This window comes from Hemitrygon akajei, unplaced genomic scaffold (assembly GCF_048418815.1).
Source record: "Hemitrygon akajei unplaced genomic scaffold, sHemAka1.3 Scf000216, whole genome shotgun sequence".
NCBI lineage: Eukaryota > Metazoa > Chordata > Chondrichthyes > Myliobatiformes > Dasyatidae > Hemitrygon > Hemitrygon akajei.
In genome coordinates, this window is record NW_027332100.1 from 222,185 (window position 1) to 235,306 (window position 13,122).

Genomic DNA, 13,122 nt, shown 5'->3' on the forward strand with positions numbered 1-13,122 from the left:
ATTACTGCCTAGTTCCAACTAACTGCACCCGAGCCTCCATACACCTCCCATCCATGTCCTCACCCAAATTCCTCTTTAGTGTCTAAATCGAACCCACATTCTCCACCTCCACTGGCAGCTCATTCCACACTCTCACCAACCTCTGAGTGAAGAATAGCCCTTCAGATTCCCTGGAAATACTTCACTTTCACCCTGAACGTATGTCCAATGTCAGGGTGAGAGTGGGGACGGGGCAGAGAGGGAAGACAGTAAGGGGGAGGGGTGGTTGAGTGTGGAGAGGGAAACAAAGCGGAGTGTTTATACTTAATATCTTTCAGAAAAAGTAATTGTTTGAACTTGCTGCAAACCTACTTTCCATACCCTGTACATTCTTAACCAAATTACTGATCCAGATGACAAGTAGCAGTGGTTGATGTTCAAAGTAAATGTTATTATCAGTGTACATATATGTCACCACATACAACCCTGAGATTGTTTTTCCTACAGGAACACTTAGCAAATCTATAGAATAGTAACAGGATCAATGAAAGATCAAGTGGAGCATAGAATTCAATGAACTGTGCAAATGCAAATATAATTAAATATCAATGAGTAATGAGAGCAATGGGGTGTAACCCTGGGGAACCTCACTAGGCCCGGGCCTCGAGTCCAATAAACAGCCTCCCACCATCACTCTCTGCTTCCTACCATCAAGACAACTGTGCATCCAGTGAGCCAGCTCTCCCTGGATCCCGTGTGATCTGACTTTCCACAGCAACTTACCATGTGAACCTTATCAAAGGCCTCACTGATGCCCATATCGGCCCCGATCCTGGGACAGAGGTGTCACCGATCAGATGGCATAGATTTAAGCAGAGGATGAAGAGGTTTAGAGGGATCTGAGGAAGAGATTTGTCACTCAGAGGGTAGCTGAAATCTGGAACACACTGCCCGAGGTGGTGGTGGAGGCTGGTCCCTTCACAACATTTACGAAGAGGATGAGCATTGAAACTGCCGAGATACAGTCAGCTATGAACCAAGTTCTGATAAATGGGACCAGTGTAGACAGTGAGTGGATGGTCAGAACAGGTATGGCCGGCCAAAGGCCTGTTTCCATGCTGTGTGATCCACCACTCCGGACATGCTAAATTAACAATGGTGGCACCGCAAGGCATTGATTTCAAAACTCCGCACCCCTCACCAACCTGAAATAAACCAGACTGAACCCTTTTGTCACCACTGGGAATATCTGTTTCTGTCAAGGTAATATACCAATTGATCACGTCTGCTGAACAACTGGCAATTGGTGAAGTTCCTGTGTTTTCTTCCATTAATGTTGCCACCCTACAGCAAAACTAACCTCACTGTGTCAGAATCAGTGATTAAATCAGACTCCAAACACTGTGCTTTCATCCCTGCACGTTATAACTGGAACCATCTCACTGAGGGTCTGATGGAGACATGGGATCACATCTCTCCTGCTTCTGACATTTCAAATACCCTCAGAATGGTTTTCTGATTCAGTCTGAAGGTTATGGTACATTCAGCTCGTCGTCAGACCTGACAAACCATGTCTTCCCACAGCTGGTTCCACCTGTTGGTGTGTCCTCTTTCCTCCACCTCCAGGGAAGCTGCATCTCCACACAAACTTCTCACTGGAGACGACTGTCTGTACCCGTGACACAGGAAATCATATCACTGTCACTCTCCTGATACCGTGTCTGACCTGCTCACCTCCGGGTACCCTCCATCAACAAGCTTCTCCCTCAGTCACCGTCTGTGAGATTATATAAAAATACAATTACTGTAAAACGATCTATCAGACAGCTCCTGTACCCCTCCACCTCTGACCATGCTTCGCTGGTTAAAACTCTCTCTCCCTTTGCAAACTCCAGATGTCCCACTAGATCCGAACCATCTGTACAAACCCGTGTCCTCCTCTGATGCAAAGGTCACTGACCTCCACCCCCCCCCCCTCCCAATCTGCAGTCGCAGCCCATGATGGTGACAGCGGCTTTGTAACAAACACAATGTTAACAGCAAGATTACACAGTAATTAATATGAACAGAGAATTGCTGCTTCCTGAAAGGACATGCCAATTGGCTCATGCAATTGCCCAGATTCTCCCTAGTTAACAACTTATTTTGTCCCGGAACCTCTCTTCCCTGGGTTACAGAACGTCCGATCACTACTCTGCTCCCACATCCCTCATCCGACCACTCACCCCACACCTATACATCCACCTATCAGCTCTATCCACACACACAGACAGATCCCCTTCGTTCCAAGCATCCTTCCGGCTCGGGGAACCACAACTTACCGATCCCACAGGGTTCGGGCGCAAAGCTAAAACCGGGGCTGCGGGACCGGAGAGCCCGGAGCTTCCAGACGTTCGGGAGAGCTCGATCCCAGGCCTTTCCCTCTGCAGCCGGTCCCGATTTACACAACCCCGGGATCAGCCCTTTACTCACCGCTGCCCGAATAGGAGGTACTCCGAAGCAACACTGGTGGACAGAGGTCTGCACAGCGCCACCAGTGGCCGGAGGCGGGAGGGGCAACGGAGAGGTAAATCACAAACACGACAAAGTCTGCAAATGCTGGAAATTCAGAGCAACACAAATAAAATGCTGGCGGAACTCAGCAGGCCGGGCAGCCTCTATCGAAAAGAGTTTCCAGTTGAACCCCCCTTCAGGACTGAGATGGGATGGGAGAAATATCTGAATAAAATCGGGGCGGGCGAGGAAATGTCTCGCTGGAAGGTGACAGGTGAAGCCAGGTAGGTGGGAAAGCTCAAGATCAGAAGAAAATAGAGTCTAATAGGAGAAAGGGTTGGAGCAGTGGACCCAGAGAGAAGTGATAAGCAGGTGAGAGGACGTGAAATTCGTATTGGAAATCACGAGAGGCCAGAGGAGGAGGTGTTGCATTGCTTGTCCGAGAAAATCTTATGGCGGTGCTTTGGAAGGATAGATTAGAGAGCTCCTCTAGGGAGGCTATTTGGGTGGAATTGAGGAATGGGAAAGGTGTAGTAACACTGATAGGAGTGTATTATAGGCCACCTAATGGGGAGCGTGAGTTGGAAGAGCAAATGTGTAAGGAGATAGCAGATATTTGTAGTAAACACAAGGTGGTGATTGTGGGAGATTTTAATTTTCCACACATAGATTGGGAAGCTCATTCTGTAAAAGGGCAGGATGGTTTAGAGTTTGTGAAATGTGTGCAGGATAGTTTTTTGCAACAATACATAGAAGTACCGACTAGAGATGGGGCAGTGTTGGATCTCCTGTTAGGGAATGCGATAGGTCAGCTGACAGATGTATGTGTTGGGGAGCACTTCGGGTCCAGTGATCACAATAGCATTAGCTTCAATATAATTATGGAGAAGGACAGGACTGGACCGAGAGTTGAGATTTTTGATTGGAGAAAGGCTAACTTTGAGGAGATGCGCAGGGATTTAGAGAGAGTGGATTGGGTCAAGTTGTTTTATGGGAAGGATGTAATAGAGAAATGGAGGTCACTTAAGGGTGAAATTATGAGGGTACAGAATCTTTATGTTCCTGTTCGGTTGAAAGGAAAGGTTAAAGGTTTGAAAGCGCCATGGTTTTCAAGGGATATTAGAAACTTGGTTCAAAAAAAGAGGGATGTCTACAATAGATATAGGCAGCATGGAGTAAAGGAATTGCTCGAGGAATATAAAGAATGTAAAAGGAAACTTAAGGAAGAGATTAGAAAAGCTAAAAGAAGTTACGAGTTTGGTTTGGCAAATAAGGTGGAAGTAAATCCGAAAGGCTTCTACAGTTATATTAAAAGCAAGAGGATAGTGAGGGATAAAATTGGTCCCTTAGAGAATCAGGGTGGTCAGCTATGTGAGGAGCCGAGGGAGATGGGAGAGATTTTGAACGATTTCTTCTCTTCGGTATTCACTAAGGAGAAGGATATTGAATGGTGTAAGGTGTGGGAAACAAGTAAGGAAGTTATGGAACCTATGACAATTAAAGAGGTGGAAGTACTGGCGCTTTTAAGAAACTTAAAAGTGGATAAATCTCCGGGTCCTGACAGGATATTCCCCAGGACCTTGAGGGAAGTTTGTGTAGAGATAGCAGGAGCTCTGACGGAGATCTTTCAGATGTCATTAGAAACGGGGATTGTGCTGGAGGATTGGCGTATTGCTCATGTGGTTCTATTGTTTAAAAAGGGTTCTAGAAGTAAGCCTGGCAATTATAGACCTGTTAGTTTGACATCAGTGGTGGGTAAATTAATGGAAAGTATTCTTAGAGATAGTATTTATAATTATCTGGATAGACAGGATCTGATTAGGAGTAGCCAGCATGGATTTGTGCGTGGAAGGTCATGTTTGACAAACCTTATTGAATTTTTTGAAGTAGATACGAGGAATGTTGACGAGGTTAAGGCAGTGGATGTAGTCTATATGGACTTCAGCAAGGTCTTTGACAAAGTTCGACATGGAAGGTTAGTTAAGAAGGTTCAGTCGTTAGGTATTAATGCTGGAGTAATAAAATGGATTCAACAGTGTCTAGATGGGAGATGCCAGAGAGTAGTGGTGGATAATTGTTTATCGGGATGGAGGCCCGTGACTAGCGGGGTGCCTCAGCGATCTGTTTTGGGCCCAATGTTGTTGATCTGGATGATGGGGTGGTAAATTGGATTAGTAAGTATGCTGATGATATTAAGGTAGGAGGTGTTGTGGATAATGAGGTGGGTTTTCAAAGCTTGCAGGAAGATTTATGCCGGTTAGAAGAATGGGCTGAACGTTGGCAGATGGAGTTTAATGCTGAGAAGTGTGAGGTTCTACATTTTGGCAGGAATAATCCAAATAGAACATACAGGGTAAATGGTAAGGCATTGAGGAATGCAGTGGAACAGAGAGATCTAGGAATAACAGTGCATAGTTCCCTGAAGGTGGAGTCTCATGTGGATAGGGTGGTGAAGAAGGCTTTTGGAACGCTGGCCTTTATAAATCAGAGCATTGAGTACAGAAGTTGGGATGTAATGTTAAAATTGTACAAGGCATTGGTAAGGCCAAATTTGGAATATTGTGTACAGTTCTGGTCACCGAATCAGAGGAAAGATATCAATAAATTAGAGAGAGTGCAGAGACGATTTACTAGGATGTTACCTGGGTTTCAGCACTTAAGTTACAGAGAAAGGTTGAACAAGTTAGGTTTCTATTCATTGGTGCGTAGAAGGTTGAGGGGGGATTTGATCGAGGTATTTAAAATGTTGAGAGGGATAGATAGAGTTGACGTGAATAGGCTGTTTTCATTGAGAGTAGGGGAGATTCAAACGAGAGGACATGATTTGAGAGTTAGGGGGCAAAAGTTTAAGGGAAACACGAGGGGGTATTTCTTTACTCAGAGAGTGATAGCTGTGTGGAATGAGCTTCCTGTAGAAGTAGTAGAGGCCAGTTCAGTTGTGTCATTTAAGGTAAAATTGGATAGGTATATGGACAGGAAAGGAGTGGAGGGTTATGGGCTGAGTGCGGGTAGGTTGGACTAGGTGAGATTAAGAGTTCGGCACGGACTAGGAGGGCCGGAATGGCCTGTTTCCGTGCTGTGATTGTTATATGGTTATATGGAAAAGTCAGAGAAAAGAGGTGAGGGGTCGGGATGGGGCAAGAACTGGGGAGTGAGAGGTGGATCCAGGTGAGGGGGAGGTGGGAAGGTGGAAATAGTGACAGGGGTGGGAGGTGAGTGGTTGGGGCAACACGGGGCTGCAGAAGATGGAAATTAATTCCACAGAGGATGAACAAAGAGGTTAGAGAGTATTTGTTATAGAGAGTGCAATGAAGATTCTCCAGACTGATCCCTGGAGTGGTGGGGTCATCATATGAAGAAAGATCAAATGCGATAACCCTTTCATTTAGAGAATCGAGGACTGAGAGCTGAACTCATTGAAATGCACAACATTATTACTGGTTGAACTAGGGATCCCAGTCTCTGAAACAGGGATGGACTGTCCGGGACTGAGATGAGGGGAAATGTCTCCACTCCGAGGGTGGTGAATGTCTGTACATCCCCACCACAGAGGGCGGTGAAGACTCAGTGATCTTCTTCACATAAAACAGAGGCTGGCAGATGTGTGGAGACCGAAAGGATCGAGGAAATGCGGATCGGGCAAAAACATCTGGCTGAGATGGGAGGGCAGCCGCCATCTTGTTGATAGTTAGAGGGGCTGAATGGCCCCCTCCTGCTGTTTATCAGTTGATGTTTAAGTGTTCCTGTCCAGTAAGGCCGGGGGAATGTGAATAGAAATTAATGTTTATAAACATAGACTGATTTACATGAAACCTGCACAATTCTATTTTGGATCTAAAATGTTAGTCGGACCGGAATGGGATTCAAACTCGTAACCCCTAACCCAGGGAGGTGGAGGGATGGGACGGGAATATACGGAGGGAAAATGTTAAACATGTACCTGGTGTAAATATGGAATAATATGGGAAATGCGGTGGGGAGGTCGGGCGGAGTGTGAGGGGCGAGGAGCAGAGTCACCGGGTCACGTGGGAGACCCTTCACCCGTCACGTGATCCTGTTTTACCGCGGATCCGCAGCATCTGCAGCACACACAAAATGCTGGTGGAACACAGCAGACCAGGCAGCATCTATAGGGAGAAGCTCTGTCGACGTTTCGGGCCGAGACCCTTCCTCAGGACTAACTGAAAGGAAAGATAGTAAGAGATTTGAAAGTACGAGGGGAGGGGAAAATGCGAAATGATAGAAGAAGACCGGAGGGGGTGGGGAGAAGCTAAGAGCTGGAAAGGTGATTGGCAAAAGGGATACAGAGCTGGAGAAGGGAAAGGTTCATGGGACGGGAGGCTTCGGGAGAAAGAAAGAGGGAGGGGGCACCAGAGGCAGATGGAGGACAGGCCGAGTGACGGGCAGAAAGAGAGAAAAAAAGGAGGGTGGAAAAAAAAACTAAATATATCAGGGATGGGGTAAGAAGGGGAGGAGTGGCATTAACAGAAGTTAGAGAAGTCAATGTTCATGCCATCAGGTTGGAGGCTACCCAGCCGGTATATAAGGTGTTGTTCCTCCAACCTGAGTGTGGCTTCATCCAGACAGTACAGGAGGCCATGGATAGACATATCAGAATGGGAATGGGACGTGGAATTAAAATGTGTGGCCACTGGGAGATCCTGCTTTCCTTGGCAGACAGAGCATAGGTGTTCAGCGAAATGGTCTCCCAGTCTGCGTCGGGTCTCACCAAAGGCCACACCGGGATCACTGGACGCATTATTCCACACCAGCCGACTCACAGGTAAAGTGTCGCCTCACCTGGAAGGACTTTCTGGGGCCCTGAATGGTGGTGAGAGAGGAAGTGTAAGGGCAGGTGTAGCACTTGTTCTGCTTACAAGGATAAGGGCCAGGAGGGAGATCGGTGGGGAGGGATGGGGGGACAAGGGAGTCGCATCGGGAGCGATCCCTGCGGAAAGCAGAAAGGGAAGGTGGAGGGAAAGATGTGCTTGGTAGTGGGATCCCGTCGGAGGTGGCGGAAGCTACGGAGAATTATACGTTGGACCCGGAGGCTGGTGGGGTGGTAGGTGAGGACAAGGGGAACCCTATCCCGAGTGGGGTGGTGGGCAGATGGGGTGAGGGCAGATTGCGGGAAATGGGAGAGATGCGTTTCAGAGCAGAGGTGATGACAGACAGACAGACATACTTTATTGATCCCGAGGGAAACTGGGCTTCGTTACAGACGCACCACCAAGAATAGTGAAGAAATATAAGCAATATAAAACCATAAATAATTAAATAATAATAAATTAATCATGCCAAGTGGAAATAAGTCCAGGACCAGCCTAATGTCTCAGGGTGTCTGACACTCCGAGGGAGGAGTTGTAATGTTTGATGGCCACAGGCAGGAATGACTTCCTCTGACGCTCAGTGTTACATCTCGGTGGAATGAGTCTCTGGCTGAATGTACTCCTGTGCCTAACCAATACATTATGGAGTGGATGGGAGACATTGTCCAAGATGGCATGCAACTTGGACAGCATCCTCTTTTCAGACACCACCGTCAGAGCCCCTTTGTTTAAAAAAAGAAGACATCTCCTTCGTCCTGGAATGAAAAGCCTCATCCTGAGAGCAGATGCGGCGGAGACGGAGGAAATTCGAGAAGGGGATAGCATTTTTGCAAGAGACAGGGTGGGAAGAGGAATAGTCCAGGTAGCTGTGAGAGTCTGTAGGCTTGTAGTAGATATCAGTAGATAGGCCGTCTCCAGAGATGGAGACAGAAAGATCAAGAAAGGGGAGGGAGGAGTCGGAAATGGACCAGATAAATTTGAGGACAGGGTGAAAGTTGGAGGCAAAGTTAATGAAGTCAACGAGCTCAGCATGCGTGCAGGAGGCAGCGCCAATGCAGTCGTCGATGTAGCGAAGGAAAAGAGGGGGACGGATACCCGTATAGACTTGGAACATGGACTGTTCCACAAAGCCAACAAAAAGGCAGGCATAACTGGTACCCATACGGGTGCCCATGGCTACACCCTTGGTTTGGATGAAGTGGAAGGAGCCAAAGGAAAAATGATTGAGAGTAAGAACTAATTCCGCTGGACGGAGGAGAGTTGTGGTAGAGGGGAATTGGTTAGGTCTGGAATCCAAAAAGAAGCGGAGAGCTTTGAGACCGTCAGGTGGGGGATGGAGGTATAGAGGGACTGGACGTCCATGGAGAAAATAAGGCGGTGGGGGCGAGGGAACTTAAAATCATTGAAAAAGTTCAAAGCGTGAGAAGTGTCACGAACATGGGTGGCAAGCGATTGAACAAGGGGGGATAAAACAGTATCAAGGTATGCAGAAATGAGTTCGGTGGGGCAGGAGCAATCTGAGACAATGAGTCTACCTGAACAGGCAGATTTGTGGATCTGCAGCTGCGTTTCCGAGGCCCCGCCCACTTATCTGTTGACGCGCTGACGACATCGCGCATGCTCAGTACGGGAAGGGCGGTGTTGTTTTTCGTTCTTTGTTGAAGCAGGTCGGCCGTGGGATCGAGATCGGGATCGGGAGGGGGTCCTCACCCTCGCCCCCTGGGGCGGGGAGCCAGGGACGGATTATTCTCTGCGGGGCGACGACAACAGTTTCCTTTCGGTGAGTATTGAAGCAGGTCCGGAGCGGGGAGGTCCCGAATTCAAACAAGAGAACTGGAGAATAAAAGGTGGGGGTGGGGAAGGGAGAGAGAAACACAAGGTGATCGGTGAAACCTGAAGGGGGAGGGGATGAACTTTCCCGAACTGGCGGCCTCGCCTCGCTTCCTTCACAGAATCTGCCGGGGTCGGTCCGGGTTGTGAGACCTTCACACCGAACCGTCTGAGATGAGCCGCCGCTCAGCCCCTGTTGTTCTGGTCCTATTAGCAGGATGAAGTAAAACATATTTCCATATTGTTACTGACAGAGAAATGTATAATTTGTGTTCCGTGTGTTATCTGAATGTACTTGCCTGTGATGTTGCCACAAGTCAGTGTTTCTCTGTACCTGTACCTTCCCGTACTTGTGCACTTGGCAATAAATTCAACAGGACCTGAGAAATCTCAGTGAGATTTGATTAGTGATGATCATCTTGGCAGCTCGGTAGGTCGAATGTATGAGACAGTACACTGTTAAATGCAAAACCCTGAACAGTGTCGATGATCAGAGGGATTTTAGACTCCAAGTTCATCGCTCCCTGAAAGAGACTGCACAGATTGACCGGGTGGTTAAGAAGGCAAATGGCATGGTTGTCTTTATTAGTCGAGACATTGAGTTCAAAAGTCGGTAAGTTGTGCTGCAGTTTTGTAAAACTAGTTAGACCACATCGATAGTGTTTCATACAGTTCTGGTCGCCCCCATTCTCGGAAGGATGTCGGGGCTTTGGAGCGGGCGCAGGAGAGGTTTACCAGGACACTGCCTGGATTAGAGGGCATGAGCTATAACGAGAGGCTGGGCAAACTTATATTGATTTCTCTAGAGCGGCGCAAGCTGGGGTGAGACTGGATGGACGTTTATACGATTATGAGAGGGATAGAGTGGATAGACGATATATTTTTCCCAGGGTTGAAATTTCTAAGATAAGAGGCCATCCATTTGAGGTGAGAGGTGGTAGGTTAATGGAGATATGAGGGGCGTGTATGATGTTCCTCACCGAGTCTGCTGGGTCGGTCACTGGAATTTGCTCCCTGGGGTGACCCTCCGCTCTGACGCAGTAATCACCCTCCGCGTGCAGTAATCGCATTGCTCGTGTTCACAGTCGGCGGAATGCAGTGATTTTTGGCCGGCGGAGTCCAGTCACCGTTTTGTGCTGACGTGGATTTGCAGCACCAGCATGATTTCTCTTGTTCGGTAGATCTGATATTGGCCGGTGAGTCCCGTTAACTCCCCGAACTGTCGACTTCGCCTCGCTTCCTGGAACGTCTCAAAAACTTTTTTCACTTCAGATAAGCCGCTTTTAAGCCTGGTGATATGTATCTTCTCCGTAATTGGAGAAAGGAGAATGTCCCAGGTTCTGGGGATCTTTGATTTTACCGAGGGAGCGGGAAGTCAGGAGGAGTTCACGTAGGGGAGACTGGTTTCTGTGATGAGCTGATCTGTGTCCGTAACTCTGCAGTTCCTTGCAGCCATGGGCAAAGCAGTCGCCGGACCAATGCGTGGAGTATCCAGATGGGAGACTTTTTATGATGCATTGATAAAATTTGGTGATGGGCAAAGCGTATATTCCAAAGTTCTTATGGTTTGTTCTAGCTTTGTTATTTTCAGATCTTTTATACAGTAGTATTGTGGTGAGCATTTGGTCCATAATGACAGATGAGGCAGCTCATTAAACTCAATAACAGTTTTATCGTGATAAACACAAAATAGACCGGCCAGCACGACCCCGAGAGTGAACCCAACCAGTCTCATACAGACGGGAGGCGACCATCACACACCCTGGTTACAGTTAGTGTGACCCAGAAATACACAAGCAAGTAACTATAATCCAAGCTAAAAGGTAACAATAAATGAACTGGAACATCCCATCATAATCCCACAAAAGCATTTTAACACAAGAACAGTAAACAGTGCTGCTCATTAGAAATGTAGGGGCGGGCTGTTGACCAACCCCTTCTCCTGAGGACCATCAGTGATCATCCTTGATCCCTTCTCCCAGCTGATCCCATCTGCTCATTCCCCGCCCATCTTGTTCAACCTCTGTCCAGCCTGTATCCCACCACCTCAATGATATATATATACATCTTCTTCAACCTCTGTCCAGCCTGTATCCCACCACCTCAATGATATATATCAACCATCTTGTTCAACCTCTGTCCAGTCTGTATCCCACCACCTCAATGATATATATCAACATCTTTTTCAAACTCTGTCCAGCCTGTATCCCACCACCTCAATGATATATATCAACCAACTTGTTCAACCTCTGTCCAGTCTGTATCCCACCACCTCAATGATATATATCAACCATCTTGTTCAACCTCTGTCCAGTCTGTATCCCACCACTTCAATGATATATATCAACCATCTTGTTCAACCTCTGTCCAGTCTGTATCCCATCATCTCAATGATGTATATCAACAATCTTCTTCAACCTCCATCCAGTCTGTGCTGCCTGGGGTGATGGTAGTGGCAGATACATTGGGACTTTTAAGAGATATTTAGATCAGCACATGAATGTGAGGAAAATGGAAGGATATGGACATTGCTCTGGCAGATGGGATTAGTTTAGTTGGCCATTTCATTAATTGAATAGACTGAGCACTGTGCTGTACTGTTCTGTGTCTTTTGTTGAGAAGTTTTGGGGTAATGGAGGCAAAAGGAGTGAGTGGGAACAACAGGTCACTGGAGCCCAGTGTGGGAAATGGGAGATCACCCACTTCTGTAGGAGAAACTGAAATCCTGAGTGTGTTAAAATGGAGAGTTTAAGTGCAGTGGGTAGAGAGGGAGGTGAAATGTACATTGTAGTCATTGGGTGTAAGAGTGAAATGACATTAACAATTACTTGTGCTTAGTTGAGATTGTACCTGGAATATGGTGTAAAATCCCGCTCCCCATAATGACATGGGTTATATAGACCTGCTGTTGAAGAAAGGCTTAAAAAAATAAACCAGCAAACTATAGACCAGTGCTTCTGACATCACTATTAGAAGCACTGCATATGTAAGTATTTGAAAAGACAAGACTGACTTGGAACAGTCAGCATGACTTTGTTTACTCCTGGCAACACACACAATTTTTTTTTGATGAGGTTATGGGGAATGTTACCGGTAAAGTAGATAAAGACAATGAAGCGAATATTGTTTACATGGTCTTTTGTAAGCATTTAACAATCCTGCGTGGGAGGTTGGTCAAGAAAATTCATTTGCATCACGTTCAACGTAAGGAAGTAAATTGGAGTAGACAATAGCATTTTGGGAGAAGGTGGACTGTGATGGTAGATGATTGTCTCCATTAGAAGGTGGACTGTGATGGTAGATGATTATCTCCATTAATCGTTGGGTCCGTTGCTGTTTGTCATCTATATCAATGATTGGGATGGTAATGTTTTTAACTTGATAAGCACATTTACATGTGACACCAGGATTAGGGGTGTAGTTGACAGAGAGGCAAATTATCTATCATAGGTTACAGGGATCTGGAACAGCTGGAAATACTGTGCTGAAAATGGCAGATGGAATTTAATGCAGGCAAGTGTGAAGTGTTGTGCTATGGTAGGTCTTACAGAGTAAACAGTAGAGCACTAACGTTGCGGTGGAACAAAAGGATCTGGGAATAGAGGTCCATAATTCATTGAAAGCAGCACCACAGGTAGATAGGGTGGTTAATAAATGCTTTTGGCATAGTGACCTTCATCAATTAAATTATTGACTACAGGAGATGGGATGTTATTTTGAAGTTGTATATGACATCGGTGACTCCGAATTTAGAGTATTGTGTGTAGTTTTGGTCACCTACCCACAGGAAAGGTGTAAGTTTGAAAGTGTACTGGGAAAAACTTCAAGGAGGTTTCTGGAGGCCCTGAATGATAAGGAAAGGTTGAATAGTTTTGGACTTTAATCCTTGAAATGCTAAAAATTGAGAGGAGAGAAGATGGGTATAGATAGCTAAGTGCAAGCAGGTCTTTTCCACTGAAGTCGGGTGGAACGACAACCAGAGATCATGCAT

General features: G+C 46.5%; 1 protein-coding gene across 3 annotated transcripts in view; it reads left to right on the top strand.

The window, feature by feature from the left end:
* Positions 1-8,934: 8,934 nt before the first annotated feature.
* LOC140724432 (NACHT, LRR and PYD domains-containing protein 3-like) overlaps positions 8,935-13,122 on the top strand; it is a 41,452-nt gene continuing 37,264 nt past the window's right edge. For all 3 annotated transcript variants that reach the window (XM_073038879.1, XM_073038878.1, XM_073038880.1), the window contains exon 1: positions 8,935-9,081. The gene's annotated coding sequence lies outside the window, so the exon portion shown is untranslated. The remainder of the gene's footprint in view (positions 9,082-13,122) is intronic.